This window comes from Pan paniscus, chromosome 10 (genome assembly GCF_029289425.2).
Source record: "Pan paniscus chromosome 10, NHGRI_mPanPan1-v2.0_pri, whole genome shotgun sequence".
Classification (NCBI taxonomy): Eukaryota; Metazoa; Chordata; class Mammalia; order Primates; family Hominidae; genus Pan; species Pan paniscus.
In genome coordinates this window covers 77,497,140-77,513,675 of record NC_073259.2, presented here as the reverse complement: position 1 = coordinate 77,513,675, position 16,536 = coordinate 77,497,140, and the positions used below count along the sequence as shown (strand labels likewise).

At 39.5% G+C, this 16,536-nt stretch overlaps 1 protein-coding gene across 10 annotated transcripts in view; it reads right to left on the bottom strand.

Annotated features, from left to right (window-relative positions):
• Positions 1-16,113, bottom strand: part of FRS2 (fibroblast growth factor receptor substrate 2) — a 115,754-nt gene extending 99,641 nt beyond the window's left edge. For 2 of the 10 annotated variants that reach the window (XM_055095891.2, XM_055095890.2), the window contains exons 1-2: positions 15,934-16,113; positions 6,171-6,231 (exon numbers count right to left, since the gene is read on the bottom strand). The gene's annotated coding sequence lies outside the window, so the exon portion shown is untranslated. Of the gene's footprint in view, positions 1-239; positions 336-6,170; positions 6,232-6,990; positions 10,758-15,782 lie in introns of those variants that run through there. The other 8 variants (XM_014347234.4, XM_014347235.4, XM_003808725.5 and 5 more) reach the window with 5 other exon arrangements.
• Positions 16,114-16,536: the final 423 nt, after the last annotated feature.

Sequence of the window (16,536 nt, the reverse complement as noted above, 5' to 3'; positions counted from 1 at the left end):
GACTAACTGGCCTAATTTCAATATTTAGGGTCTCAGGAAATAGGGAACCCTGAGGAGCAGGAAAGAGATGCGGAAACAACCATTCGGTGGAGCAGTCAGAACACACACATTTATTGATCAAGTTCACCATCCTATATGGGCACAGTTTGAGGTGCCCCAAAACAATTACAATAGTAACATCAAAGATCACCATAACAGATATAATAATGATAAAAAGTTTGAAATACTGTGAGAATTACCAGAATGTGACCCAGAGACATGAAGTAAGCACACGCTGGCTGGAAAAATGGCACTGATACAGAATTCTGAATACAGGGTTGCCACAAACCTTCAATCTGTTAAAAAAAAAAAAAAAATGCAGTTATCTGCAAAACACAAAAAAATGAGGTATGCCTGTATTACACTGAAAGTGCCTTATGTTCTCTCTTCTCCATAAAAAAGGGAATTAGGATACTTAATGGATAATGCTGCATGGCTGTGGATTATGCCAAAAAACGCAATCCAGAACTCTAATCAAAGTACCCATCTACAAACAAAAACCTTGACCCTATAGGGAAAAAGTGAAGGAATGTATATTCTAGTTAAAATTAAAAAATGTTATTTTTTATGATTCCTTGTAACCAGCATTTTCAAGTACCTACTCAATATATCACATAGAGGATCTTAATACGTAGCTATCTCAAAATTTACAGAATTATTGTGAAGACTGAAAAAAAATGCACTTAAGTACAGTGTGTGAATCTTAGTAAGTATTCAATTAAAACCTGTTTAGGTCAGGCATGGTGGCTCATGCCTGTAATCCCAGCACCTTGGGAGGCCAAGGTGGGCGGATCACCCAAGGTCAGGAGCTCCAGACCAGCCTGGCCAAAATGGTGAAACCTCATCTTGATTAGCCGGGCATGAAAGCGGGAGCCTGTAATCCCAGCTACTCAGGAGGCTGAGGCAGGAAAATCACCTGAACTTGGGAGGTGGAGGTTGCAGTGAGCCGAGATCGCACCACCGCACTCCAGCCTGGGTGACAAGAGCAAGACTCCATCTCTAAATAAATAAATAAATAGGCCGGGCGCGGTGGCTCATGCCTGTAATCCCAGCACTTTGGAAGGCCGAGGTGGGCGGATCACGAGGTCAGGAGATCGAGACCATCCTGGCTAACACGGTGAAACCCCGTCTCTACCAAAAATACAAAAAATTAGCCAGGCGTGGTGTCGGGCACCTGTAGTCCCAGCTACTTGGGAGGCTGAGGCAGGAGAATGGCGTGAACCTGGGAAGCGGAGCTTTCAGTGAGCGGAGACGGCGCCACTGCACTCCAGCCTGGGGGACAGAGCAAAACTCCGTCTCAAAAATAAATAAATAAATAAATAAACTTCTGTTTTACTTTAAGAGTTTTTGGGGGGGTGAGTGTGTGTGTGTGTGTGTGTGTGTGTGTGTGTGTGTTTTAAGATGAGGCCTTACTATGTTTCCCAGGCTAGTGTTGAACTCCTGGGTTCAAGTGATCCTTCCACCTCAGCCTCTCAAGTAGCTGGGACCACAGGTGCATGTCACCATGCCTGGCAGGTTTTGATGTCTTCTGTTGTTACCATAATGATCTGCTGCTCTAACAACATAGTATTGCTGTCTCCCAAAACACACAGAAAAGTAAAAGATGCACAATTTTCTTGTTGTTTTGTTATTTTTGTATTCATATATGTTACACATACAGATTTCAGACATTATTAGCCATATAAATTCCTAAACAGCCATCAAAAAACGTCAAGGCCAATACTCCTGAGAGTTCCAGGAGACTGTAGTCTCCCAGGGGTATACTTAACTATAAAGATAAGATTACAGTAATGTATTAACATGTCAGCACGACTAGGCACTTGAAAGTGACAACATAGGAAAAATGAATGAGGTGCTGACATGGTACCAGTGGAGGGAGCAGCAGCTCTTTGAACAGGGAGCAGACAGGAAGAAAGGTTGAGAATCCAAATTGAGGAGAGTAACTAGGAGATAATGATAAAGACCAAAGAGAAGCAATGTAGAAACTGGCAATCATTTTGTAGGTAAACCTGTAAGCTAAAGAGAAGGATGTGGTGATTCAGCCTCTAGCTCAGAACTGTGGAACACTGGCACAGATATTAAAAAGCTTTTCCAGGCCGGGTGCAGTGGCTCAGACTTGTAATCCCAGCACTCTGGGAGGCCAAAGCGGGCAGATCACAAGATCAGGAGATCGAGACCATCCTGGCTAACATGGTGAAACCCCATCTCTACTAAAAATACAAAAAATTAGCTGGGCATGGTGGCGGGCGCCTGTAGTCCCAGCTACTCAGGAGGCTGAGGCAGGAGAATGGCATGAACCCGGGAGGCGGAGGTTGCAGTGAGCCGAGATCGCGCCACTGCACTCCAGCCTGGGCGACAGAGCGAGACTCTGTCAAAAAAAAAAAAAAAAGAAAAAGAAAAAAAAAGAAAAGCTTTTCCAATTAATTAAAAGTAATATCACATTTTTTAAAGTTCATGTCTTAGGACATTATAATCAATTTTACTCTTCATGAAAAAACTGTTACATAAAGAAATGCACTCTAAAACCACAACAGTGAAGTACCTTTCTCACCTAGTAAGTTGGGGGAAGGAGAAAACAGCACTAATACCCAATCTAAAAGAATACAGTGAAACAGTACTAGTAATACTATCCTTTTGAGAAGCAATTTAACCACATTTCAAGACTAAAAAACTCTCATATCCTTTGACTCAAAAATCATACCTGGGAACCTACCTTAAGGAAATAACTAGAAATATGAAGAAATCCATATACTCAAAGGTGTTTTCTGCAATATTTCTCTTTTTAAGCTTAATTTATTTTTTTATATTTTGCAACATTTCTTATGATAGCAAAAACTAAATATGATGGATGGTGACACGGAAAATACTTAATATAAAGTTTGTAAAAAGTAGCAAACAAAATTGAGCATATACTATAGTGATAGAAGATGTATATGAAAAAGGCTATAAAAAGCTCCAAAATTGACTGTATTAGTGATAGAATTAAGAATTTTTTTCTATTTTTGTAAACTTTCTGAGATTTCACTTTATGAATTAAAACAAATTACATTTTTAAAACATCAATCTCCAAAGATTACATACTACATGACTTCATGCAACATTCTCAAAATGACAAAACTAGTGGTTGGGGGGCACGGGGCATTGTAACTACAAAGAGGCAGCACTAAGGAGTGCTTTCATGGTGATGGAACAATTCTGTATCTTGATTGTGGTACTGTTTCCACAAAACTACACATGGGATAAAATTACACAGAACTATATATACACATGCACGCACAAGGAAGTCCAGGTTGAAAAATGGTGAAATCTGTATACCATATGTTGTCTCATTAACAGTAATGTATTGATGTCAATTTTTTTGTGTTCATAAATGACATCTATGTAAGATGTTTTTGTTGGGAAAACTAAGTGAAGGTATGCAGGACTATTATTTTCCAACTTCCTGTGAGTCTACTTCAAAATAAAATGTTAAAATAATACATGCACTAGCATGTATAATATTAAACTTTTCTGAGAGTGGGAGATGTGGGAATGTAAAATGAGCCCTGTAACATGTAGCTTTCAAGGCACTAACCTACCAACTATTCACAAAACCCCACAGAAAGCAAATGGCAGTCTAGATTGAATGTAATTTACTTAAGTCAGGTTTTAATAAAAGGCTTCAATTTAAATGAAAATATCAGTCAATTTTCAGAACATGCTTAAAAGAATAGTTTTGAACCTCAAAGCCTATACTTACATAATTTATTAAGCAAGAGCCCTCAGAACTTTCTTCCTTGCCAGAAAACAGTTTCAACAGATATAAATGATATTTTCTTACATACATTCATTTTAAATATATAAATGACTACTACACACAAAAGATATAAAAGCTTATTACCTCTGGACTGTGCTCCATGACAGCAATCACATCTGTCTTAATTAAACATTTTAACACAATGCCTAATATAGTAGGCTCCCAATAACTATCTACTGACTCAGTCAGTCAATGGATGAATTCACATTTTAACCAAGGTTCAATGCCCAAGTCTCTCCAGCTTTAACTGGGAATGGGAGGTAGAGGGTTAGGGGGGAAAAGGCCCAGCTTCTACCAATTTACCAGATCAAAGGATTATATTAACCAACACTCCCGTAATATCAATGTAAAAGTTTACCTTAGGAAAACCTTAAGTCACCTCCTCTAATCACTCATATCTTAAAGGATTGTTTAATAAAAAGAAATGATCTGGTATCAAAAAATCTGCCTCACTAATCTTTGTCACCTAATGCTTTAGAATTTCCTTTGCTATGTGCAACTCTATTGACTTCTTGATCTAACAAACCTTAGCTAGAGTTATGCAAAGTATCAAAAACCTCTTCTACACAAGCCTTAAACTCTCAACAATTATACATATACAATTATATATACTTATACATTACACACATATATATAGAAAGCACTATACAAATATAAGGTATATTATTACTACACTTAGTTTTCACTAAGGAAAAAAAAACCATAAAACACTAAGGTACCTCTAAGCAGACTGCTTGTTACAAGGAAAAATAGTAACTATAGAGTAGAAGAACCAGACTATATCTTGACCGAAGTTAAAATCACTAATGAGGGGCAAGTGGGCATTATGTATCTCCAGATGTGATCATCTGAGAGGAAAACATCACTTTTGTAACATTCTGACTAAACATAACCTGACTACAATCAAAAAGCTAATCAGATCAAATCAGACAAGCCCAAATTGAAAAACCTTCCATAAAATAAATGACCTATACTCTTCAATTGCATGAAAGACAAAGAACTGCTGAGGAACTCTCCCCAAATTAAAGGAGACTAAAATAAAATATGTGATCAAATTACCAAAATGGGAATGTAAAGTGTAAAGTACCGTATCAACGTTAAATTTCTCGGGCCAGGTTTGGTGGCTTATGCCTGTAATTCCAACACTTTGGGAGGCCGAGACAGGATAGCTTGAGCCCAAGAGTTTGAGACCAGCCTGGTCAGCCTGGTCAACATAGTGAGACACCATCTCTACAAAAATCTTTAAAAAAAAAATCAGCTGGGCATGGTTGGGCCTGCCTGTAGTTCCAGCTACAAGAGAGGCATGAGTATCTCTTGAGCCTAGGAGTTCAAGGTTGTAATGAGTTGTGATTGTGCCACTGCACTCCAGCCTGGATAACAGGAAGAGACTTTATCTCAAAAAAAAAAAAAAAATTCTGGAATTTGGACTTTCATGATGGTACTGTGATTATCTTAAGAGAATACTCTTATTCTTAGGAAATACACCCTGAGGTAAAAGGCATACAACCTACTCTTCAATGGTTCACAAAAAAATAAATGTGTGTATGCAAAAAGAAAAATATGGCAAAATATTAAAAATTAGTGAATATGGATAAAGGGTATACAGAGGTCTACTGCACTATTCTTGCAATTTTCCTGTAAGTTTGAAATTATTTCAAAATAAAACGTTTAAGAAAATAGGACATTATTCTCCAGGCGTTTACTTATAAGCTCTAAGGAATAAAATTTTTAAGTACTACTAAAAATCACTCTGCAAAACTAACATAAAGTTACGAGAACTTCACAGTCAAAAATTACAAGACAAGAAGGCGTGGCACCATAAGCAACAGCCAGCAGAAACAAACAGCAGAATCATGTCTGCAAAGACTTCAGATACTGGATTATCAGGCACAAAATGTAAAGTAAGTATATTTAATAGATTTTTAAGAAATAAAAGAAATATTGAGAATATAACCAAGAAAAGGAATAAGACTACCCAAAAAAAGGATGATAGTCTTAAGAAGGAACTGAATAAAATGTCTAGAAACAAAAATATATAGCAAATGAAATTTTTAAAAACTCAATGGCCAGGTGCAGTGGCACATGCCTGTGCTCCCAGATACTTGGGAAGCTGAGACAGGAAGATGGCTTGAGTTCAGAAATTTGAGGTTGTAGTGTGCTATGATCGCCACTATGAAGAGTCACTGCACTCCAGCCTGGGCAATATAGCAACACCCCATCTCTAACATAAATTTGTAAAATTCAAAGAACATGCTATAACATAGACTAACCTAGAAAACATGCTAAGTAAAATAAACCAGACACAAAAAGACAAATATTTTATGATTCCACTTACATGAAGTACCTAGAATAGTCAAATTTGTAGAGGCAGAAACTCAAATAGTGGTTGCCAGGAGCTAGAGAAAAGAGGAAATAAGGAATTACTGTCTAATGGGTACAAGTTTTGGTTCATGATGATGAAAAAGTTCTGGAGATCAGTAGTGGTGACAGATGCACAATGATGTGAATGCACTTAATGCCACCGAACTGCACACTTAAAAATGGTTAAATGGTAAATTCTATGTTATATGTATTTAACCATAATGAAAAAAAATGGGTATAATAGTTAAATAAAAAGTTTTTAAATTCAATAAACTGGTTGAACACAGCTGAAGAGAGAAGTAGCTAACTTCAAGAAAAGTATCCAGAACACAATACAATACACAAAGATAATGAAATGGACAATATAAAAGACAGGTTAAGAGACACGGAGGTAGAGTAAGAAGATCTAACATACTTCAAATACAAGTTCCAAACAGAAAATATGGAAGACAAAATTTAAGAAAAAGGCCAAAAATTCTCCAAAATTGTTGAAAGACACTAATCTTCAGATTTGAAAACCCAGTTAATACCAAGCACGATAAATAAAAAGAAATCAACTTCCAAACATAAAAATGAAAATGCAGATCACCAAGGACAAAGTAGCAGTTCTAAAACTAGCCATAAAGAAACAACAGATTAGGCCAGGCACAGTGGCTTGCACCTGTAATCCCAGCATTTTGGGAGGCTGAGGCAGGTGGATCGTGAGGTCAGGAGATGGAGACCGTCCTAGCCAACATAGTGAAACCCCATCTCTACTGAAAATACAAAAATTAGCCAGGCGTGGTGGTACACACCTGTAATTCCAGCTACTCAGGAGGCTGAGGCAGGAGAATTGCTTGAACCCGGGAGGCAGAGGCTGCAGGGAGCTGAGATCGCGCCACTGCACTCCAGCCTGGCAACAGAGCAAGACTGGTCTCAAAAAAAAAGAAAAAAAAGAAAAAAGAAACAACAGATTAACTGTAAAGGACTGTCAATCACACTGTGTATTTTTCAACAGCAATAAAAGCCAGAAGATAATGAAATAAAATCTATAATGAACAAAGAAAAAACAACTGCTGATCTAGAATATATATTCAGGAAAACCAGTTTCAGGAATGAGACTAAGAAAAAGTTATTTTCCAACAAAAAGTTTTCCAACACACCCTCCCTAGGGAAAATTCTAAAAGATGTACTTCACACAAAGAAAAATGGTCCTAGATCAGAGGTCTCAGATGCAAATGAGAATAAGCAGACATCTGCAAATACAATGTATAGGCAAATCAAAGTAACAGTGTTTAAAACAAAAGTATCCCATTTGTTGGAGGTCAGGGAGAACTAAAATAAAGTTACACAGAGTTTAACTTCCAAACTTCAAGACAGAGGGAAATGTTAAAAAAAAAAAAAAAGACATTCATATAAAATTAAAACGAAAAGCAAGGTAATGATTAATATAAAATTCAGATGGCGGATACTTAAAGAGTATGTCAGAGATCACAAGTAGTGAGAAACATGAACGGCCATCAAAGGTGCTGGCAGTGTTCTGTTTTTTAAAGTGGTTGGTCATACATGGTAGTTCATTATATAATTCTTTACACACACACACACACACACACACACACACAGACACACATAATGATGTATGTCTTTGTAAGAATAAAAGTAAATTCTGAAAATCAATATAGAAGAAAAAAATTCAAAAATCTATGGCTCCTCCCCAAAAATTTAGAATACTTCACAAACACTGGTCTTCAAAATTCAAACAAAAAGATGAATTATTTCATTCAACAAATACTTACTGAGTGCCTAATCTGCCTACATGTGAGGTGAGAGGTGTCATGAAGATGTGTGATCTCTCTTCTCTCTCGTCTTCCTAACCTCATAGAGCTGCACTAATACAGTAGCCACCAGCCGCATGTGGGTATTCATATTTAAATTGATTAAAATTAAATTCAATTAAAAATTTAGTTCTCCTATAACACTAGATATATTTTAAGTGCTCAGAAGCTATATAGGGGCCACCATATTGAACAGCATAGACATAGAACATTTCCATCATTTCAGAAAGCTCTTAGTACTACCATATTTTATTATGATAGAAATACATTGATAATTTTAAAATCTTAAATAGAAAAAAAAATTTTAACGGATTAAATCTCCCTTAAAAGTCATTTTATTTCTATGAAACTACAGCTTCTTAGTAGTATTTAAAACAGCTTGCTATTTATTAAAAATACATAGGGAGTATCAGAAATTGTTTACCATCTCCTATGTTCCAACAAAAACCATCAGACACAGGGTTTAAAAATAAATAAATAGCCGGGCGCGGTGGCTCACACCTGTAATTCCAGCACTTTGGGAGGCCGAGGTGGGCGGATCACAAGGTCAGGAGATCAAGACCATCCTGGCTAACATGGTGAAACCCCGTCTCTACTAAAAAATACAAAAAATTAGCCGGGCGTGGTGGCGGGCGCCTGTAGTCCCAGCTATTCGGGAGGCTGAGGCAGGAGAATGGCGTGAACCCAGAAGGCGGAGCTTGCAGTGAGCCAGGATCATGCCACTGCACTCCAGCCTGGGCAACAGAGCGAGACTCTGTCTCAAAAAAAATAAATAAAAATAAATAAATAAATAAGCTACTATTAAATATTTAAGCACAGTACTACTAACCAGTGATAAAGCCATGTCATAGGGATATAAAAAGCCGCAGGATGAACACTGCACTCTCTCTTAGGAGCATCAATTTTAGTTAAGAGTATTTTAGGCCGGGCGCGGTGGCTCACGCCTGTAATCCCAGCACTTTGGGAGGCCGAGGCGGGCAGATCACGAGGTCAGGAGATCGAGACCATCTTGGCTAACACGGTGAAACCCCGCTTCTACTAAAAATACAAAAAATTAGCCAGGCGTGTTGGCGGACGCCTGTAGTCCCAGCTACTGGGGAGGCTGAGGCAGGAGAATGGCGTGAACCCAGGAGAGGCGGAGCTTGCAGTGAGTTGAGATCGCGCCACTGCACTCCAACCTGGGGGACACAGCGAGACTCGTCTCAAACAAACAAACAAAAAAAGAGTATTTTAAAATACTGTCAACATGCATGTAAGATAGCAAAATGCAACATTTATATAAATTTTAAAATATAAAACCCTACAGGCATCAAAAACTTCAATTTATAGCAGGCACACTTTGGGCTGCATTCCTAGACTTCTGAGGGTACTATTCATCCACATTTCTGCCATTGGGAGTATTTTAAGAGAAAAATTTAAGCACTGTTAAAATAAATGAATTAAACATTTTTTATTTACCAGCAACAATGATACACAACATAACTCTATAAACCCATATCATTTTAATATCTAAAGCAGCAAACCCACAGTTTTCTTTAAAATTAACAGAGGGTCCAAGCTATTTCTACTTAACCTGAACATTTTGCTTTGGACATTCTAATAGAATTTAAATATTTCTATAGCATTCCCAACTTTTAAAATTACCCAACCAAAAACACTCAAAAGAAACAAATGTTGAGCCTTAATTTAACAGTCACCTAGGCTAGGTGTGCACCTTAAGTTCCCCACCCCCACACCCCCCCGTCCCTCCCCCACAGCCGCCTGCCCACCCAAGTGAACCAGGGAGTCAATAAGCTCCTCATCTAGACAACTGATGCAATTTCAATAAGCACTTATGTTCATAATTGGTTTGTGTCCCCAGGAGGACTTCTGTGACTCCACTTACATAACCCATTACGCACAGTGCTGCACTATTCTTTCTCTAGAAAGCATTTTGAATACTGATATTTGTACAAGGTTTACTTGCTGTATTAATAAAAAGGCTTTTCTTGCTCTATCTTTCCTGCAGAAGAAGTGAAATGGAAAGCCAATTTCTGCTGCTTCACTATGTCAAAGGCGAGTTATTTATCTTGTTGGCTAATCAACAGAGTAATAACTTAAAGCAGCACCCCCAGGCAGCGCCCACAGTTCAACAGTTTTCTCCAGAGGCTCTGGTTGAGAAACACAGTCTTAAACAAGTAATTTAGAGCCACTTGTGTGAACTCAACTGAAAACAGTCTGAACTGCTCCTTGAAATATGTTATAAGTATTGACTGTGAATCTTGACAAAATTAAATTCAATGGTGGCGAGAATCACAATACGTCCTCTGTAGGCTAACACAAGGGCAGAATGTACCCCAAACCTTCTTTAATATGCATAAATATGTGGATGAATAGTCTCCTCCAATCCCTCAGATTCTGTTTAAGCCAAGATTTTCGGATTTCACAGAACCATAATCTTTAAAAAGGGGCACGAGGAAGCAGAGGGTGACCAGCATAGGGTTGCCAACTTTTATTCTGCCAAGAACATTTAAAAAACAAAAACAAAAACTACCGATTACCCATCACCACTATTTCATAAAAGAACTAAGCGCCCATCGAAAATGGCAAAAGATAATTTTAGAAAAACATATCAATAGATTTAGCTTTAAAGAAGCCAACTACATTCTCCTTTCACTCAAAGGAAAATTCTGTCATGAACTGACACTACTCCACAGTCCAGCACTTCGGGAGCCACAAGCTTAAGTGGCTAGCTCCCACTGAGAAAAGGAAAGTGATGATACGTAATGCCCAAACCAAATATTAACCTATTCAATAATGAGGAAATGTAAGCTTAGAGAAGTTTAGGGACTCTCCCAAGGTTGAACACCAAGGATTTTGACACGGGTCTATCTAATTCTAGAGTCAGAGGTCCCAGCCATCATCCTAAGTTTCCTCTAATATTCTTCCAATGGTATAACAATCCACCCTCATCTAGTCACCTTTGTGACCAATGACAACCAAGGAATTTCCAAGACAGCTGGAGGGAGTGAGGGGTGTACTCCCTGGCCATCATTTAGACTGAAGCTAAATGGAACTCCTGACCTTTGCCTCATTAATACCAGGCTTACTGAAACTAAGCCAAACAGCCCAGACAAAGCACACACAAAACCCCCTGCCTCCAACAACACTGACACAGGACTCTTTCGACATTCCCAAGTGCCTGTGATATAGTGGGAAACATATTCCTGAAAAACAAAAGGAATGTATTAATTCTCAAGAAGGAAATAAACACTTCCATGGTAACTCAGTCTAAAAATAATAAACTTGCCCTCAAAAAGTTACAACTCTAAGCCTCATTCTGCAAACTATTATAATCTTTTACACATTAATACTCAAGTTCCCCCATTTAAATACCTAAACAGAAAACCACACAAAATTCTATAAATTTACAGTTCTTAAACAGTTTCCAAAATAAAACATGTAACTTTCATATGTGTTATCATATAATGGATAAAAGTATGTTATTCTATCCCTCTAATATAATCCAAACATTACAAGCCAAAACTAATCATGTTAATCAAAAGAACTTATAGAGTTGGAAGAAAAATATGTAATTAAATGCCATTTTCTATAAAAAGCAATATTAACAGGCTTAATGAGATGTAAATATTATCTTTGAATATTCAGAGGTTCTTGATTTTGAAACCAAAATCGATGTCATACACATAAATAAGTGAAATACTGTATCAGAGATTTGCTTCCAACTCCTCACATACCACTTGCCAAACAAATGTCCAAAAGAAACAAGCTAATATAGCTTTTAAGTAACCAAATCTGACACTCTGGATGAAATGAGTCTGAAGTAGTCTGTCCTCCCTGAAATAGGGTAAAGATAGCATAGTATTCTTCCTACCCAGGGCAAGAAAACTGTATTTCCCAATTGGATTTTTAATGATCAGATTCTTTCTACTCCGTATGAACCTACAGTGTGAAGAAGCAGTAGACATACTATCAAATTCTTTACCCACTGCATAAAATAAATCACTTAGCGTATTTCCTTCTGTTTTAAACAGATGCCATTTAAAACAGAAGTTTTTTATTTTCTTTCCCCTCTACATTCTCCCTTGGCACTTTCATCTTCTTACACAGATTCAACCAGTACACCTATTTGTATTATTCACTAAACCCATGTTTAATATATGCCTAGTCCTGACCTCTCCCCTTAACCACAAATCCACATTTCCAAAAGCCTTTGGACATTTCCAGAGTTTGGCAAGTATACAAAAAAGTCAACAAATCCAAAACTGATCTCATTACGTACCTCCTTGCCCGTATTTCTAGTAAGAGTACCACCGTCAACATCTCTGACACTTAAAACGTGTAATCTTCAGCTGGGCGCGGTGGCTCACGCCTGTAATCCCAGCACTTTGGGAGGCTGAGGCAGGCGGATCACGAGGTCAAGAGATCGAGACCATCCTGGTCAACGTGGTGAAACCCCGTCTCTACTAAAAATACAAAAGTTAGCTGGGCGTGGTGGTGAGCACCTGTAGTCCCAGCTATTCGGGAAGCTGAAGCAGGACAATCACTTGAACCCAGGAGGCGGAGGATGCAGTGAGCCAAGATCACACCACCGCACTCCAGCCTGGCAACAAAGCTAGACTCTGTCTCAAAAACAAAAGTGTAATCTTCACCTTCCATCTCCTCCAAACCTGCTCCAAAAATCCCCTCCTCCTCGCCACCCACCTACGACATTGAGGTCCTGCAGAGCCTTCACTCTAATTCCATTACCACTGCCCTTGCCCAGTATTTATACTACATTGAAAGTCAGCTTTCCACATCAAATCATTCTGCACACTACTCTACTAGACCTTGGTAACTTCTCATTACCTCCCAAACGTCGAACTTTTTTTCCCCAAATGTCAAACTTCTAAAAGCAGCACTTAAACATGCTCCACAATCCTGCCCCCACTTAAAATTCAAACCTCATCTCTAATTCCCAAAAATGAACAGTATATTCCAGGTAATCTGGTCCACTAACTTTTCTCCAAGTACACAATGAACTTTCCCACCTCCACACTTCTGCTCACATCATTCTCTTTATTTGAAAGGCCTTCTTCACCCACCTACTCCCAATCCATAAATCTTTGTCTTAGAAAAGTCTTATTCTCTGTAACATTAAACTCAGGTTACCAGTTTATTGGGGAGCAACATGATGCAGTAGAAACACACAGGCTTTGGCACCAGACAGATTTGGATTCAAATTGGGGCTGTTACATGCTAGCCACATAGCCCAGGCAAGTAACTTAACATATTTGAGCCTCACTGTCCTCATTATTAAGGTACTTACATATTGCTGTGAAGCTAAGAAAATGCTGTAAACAGCAACTAGCATTAAGTCTGTTCAGTAAATGCTCAATAAACAGTAGCTTCTGAGCTATCTCCACAAATTTCCATTACTTAAGCTAAAAATGAACCCTTTCTTCTTTTGTATAATTTACTCCAAACTTTACCTCAAACCACCCATAAGTATTTACAAATGTTTATGTTGTAAATGTTTACACAAATCTTATATCCCCTTCTAGATTTCAAATTCCTAAAAACCAAAAGTTTAATCTTTATATCCTAAAATGCCTAGTATAGTGCTTTTCATGAAGCACTCAACACCCATCGCCAATGTTAAGTCCCAATTACAAAAAAAATTGTTAGTATGCCTAAAGAATACAACTCAACTCTTCATGATTTCAGAAATTATTACCAAAACATGAAACTCAACTGTTATGGCTATACCTTTATTTGCTCCTTACATAGTTGCCTAACATAGCTTGATGCATAGCAAATGCTCAGTGTTTGTTGAATTGACTTGTATAATATAAAAATACAATCAGTATCTGATTTTCCCCAATCACCTTTCTCTGCTCTTAAAACTCTTGAAATATTTCCCTTAAAAATACATTGTCATACCTGCAAATCTGTAACTACATCTAACTTAACTATTTTTCCAGATTCTCTCAATTCCAATATTCCAATCTTATGCTCTAAATAATTAAGTACTTCACATGTGGAAGAATTTAGTTTCTATCTAAATTTAAAAGTTGTGCAAATATGCTGGGATGGTGGCTCACAACTGTAATCCCAGCACTTTGGAAGGCCGAGATAGGAGGATCACTTGAGCCCAGGAGTTCAAGACCAGCCTGGGCAACATAGTGAAACCTCAGCTCTACAAAAAAAAAAAAAAAAAAAAAAATTAGCCAGGTGTGGTGGTTGGTGCCTATAGTCCTAGCCACTCAGGAGTCTGAGACAGAAGGACTGCTTGAGTCCAGGAGTTGGAGGCTGCAGTGAGCTATGATGGTGCCATTGTGCTGCAGCCTGGGCAGCAGAATGAGGCTGTCTCGAAAAGAAAGAAAAAAGAAAAGAAAGGAAGAGGAAAAAGAAAAGTTGTGCAGCTAATCTCTCCACAATTTTTTCCAAGGACTTTAAAAATCATCTACCCTTTGCCTGTTCAAAATCAACAACCTTGAAATAAATTTTCCTTTGCATAGGAAAGCTCACTGAACTTGTCACTTCAGTCTATTTTTCCTGATTCATGATACCACCTCCCCTTTCAGGGGTGGGAGGAAAGAGAATGACATAAGTACCCAAAAAACTACAGTATAAATCCTAATCTACACACAAGATGAGAGGTGCAGATAGCGTCACTGGTTTCAAGAAGGTGATTTGTGAATACTTTACGCTGCAAAAACAGTGGCCATCTGCTAACAGCAATAATCTGCAGTAACTGCATTCCCTTATAAAAAGTTTTTAAATCACCATTTATTGTGGAAAACCCATATTTCCTACAAACCTTTCAGCAGTAAAGTTTATTACCTAAAATCTGTTCACTAAACCTACCTACATCACTTTCTCCTCTAGGAAATCCTCAGTTTATCCGAAGTAAACACTTCATGGAATAAGTTTAAACAAAACATCTCTGCCCACCTGTGTGAAACTCTGCATTGCAGCAACAATTTTAACAGTGTAAGGAATCTCTCAAGAAAATCCAAGAACAATTTTTCCTTAAGAAAAATGACAGTTCCAAATATGAAGGTAAACAAACTTTGGGAGAAAGGATATAACTGTCCAACTCTTTAAAATCAATTCGTACAGCCTCTGAATGAACTCATCATACAACTGTGACATCAGATAGCCAAAAGAATTAAGAGTGTAGATTAGAGAAAAGCATCTTTTTTTTTTAGTATGACTGCAAAAAAAGGCGGGGGGAGGGGGTGTCTAAACTACTGATTTTCCTTAAGCAAGTTTTTTTTTTAAGTTTACTTCAACAACAGCTTCAGCAAGCTTTCAAGTGAGTAAAGATGATACAGAGCATGCTGGTGCCACAGCGACCTACGTATCCAGGACCGATTCCAAGCCCAGTCCAAATCGATCCCGGACAACCCTGAAGCAAATCTGGATGAAAAGCCCTGCAAAAGATCCCTGGCATTTACAGGCAGCGCCCCACCCTGGAGTGAAAAGACGACACCCCTGGGACCCGGGTTAATTACTGAGCCCAGGACAGACCCAGAGGAGGCGAAAAGTCGGGAACTGGAGCCCAAGATTGAGTCTGGTGTCCATCTACTACCCCAGGCCGGACACAGAATACCAAACTAGGGAGCGGCGAGGTTTGGGGCAGCACACATGAGGGGGGTCGGACGGACACAGGCCCAGCCCATCCCCACTCTCGAGTCCCAACAGCAACAACAGCTCCGGGAACCCCCTTCCTGGCTCCGCCCCGCCCACCCCATGGACCCACAGCCAGCTCTTCCCGTCCCGCTGACCCGGAGAAGTCCGCGGCGGTCGACAATCCCCTTCCCCGGACGCCGGCAGCCGAGCCCTCAGCCCGGATCCCGAAGCGGGCAGCGGGGGCACGAGAACGCCAGCTCTGACGCGGGCCCGCAGCCGTCCCAGTCCGTTTCCCTAGCCACTCACCGTCCGCCCAGGTGCTGAGAGGGAGCAGGGCGCGGGTCGGCGGGCGCGAACCCCCAGACTCCGACCCGCGCTGGAGCCCCTACTTGGAGCAGATCGAGTCTCAGCCGCTGTGCCTACAAGGCCTCTCTCCGGCCCGAATCCTGGAAAAGCACTTCCGGGGGAGCGGGGGAGGGAAGGGTTTTGGCACCGGAACTGCTCTCAGCCCGGAGCTGCCAGGGCCTCCAGGGCGGGGCGGGGCCTCTCTCGCCGGGCGCCCACAAATCAGCCTCTGGGCTCCTAACTAACCCTTTCCGCCCCGCGCCTCCCCGATTCCCCGGCTACTGCTGCACCCTTTGCTTTAACTGCTGTTTGAGTTGTTTTACTCCAGCCAGCTAATTTTACAAATAAGGAAACCGAGGCTCGGAGAATTAGGTGCAAGAATCCAGTGCATACACCCGGCCTCCCGACTCCCTTCAGTGTACTCTACGCTCCAATCTGCCTCCTTTAAAAAATAATGATAATAGTTAACATTTATTGAACGCTTACTACGTGGTAGGCACTGTATTAAGTCCCTTCGGGTGCATTAACTTATTTAATCATCCCCAAACTCCTTGGGGTTGGTGC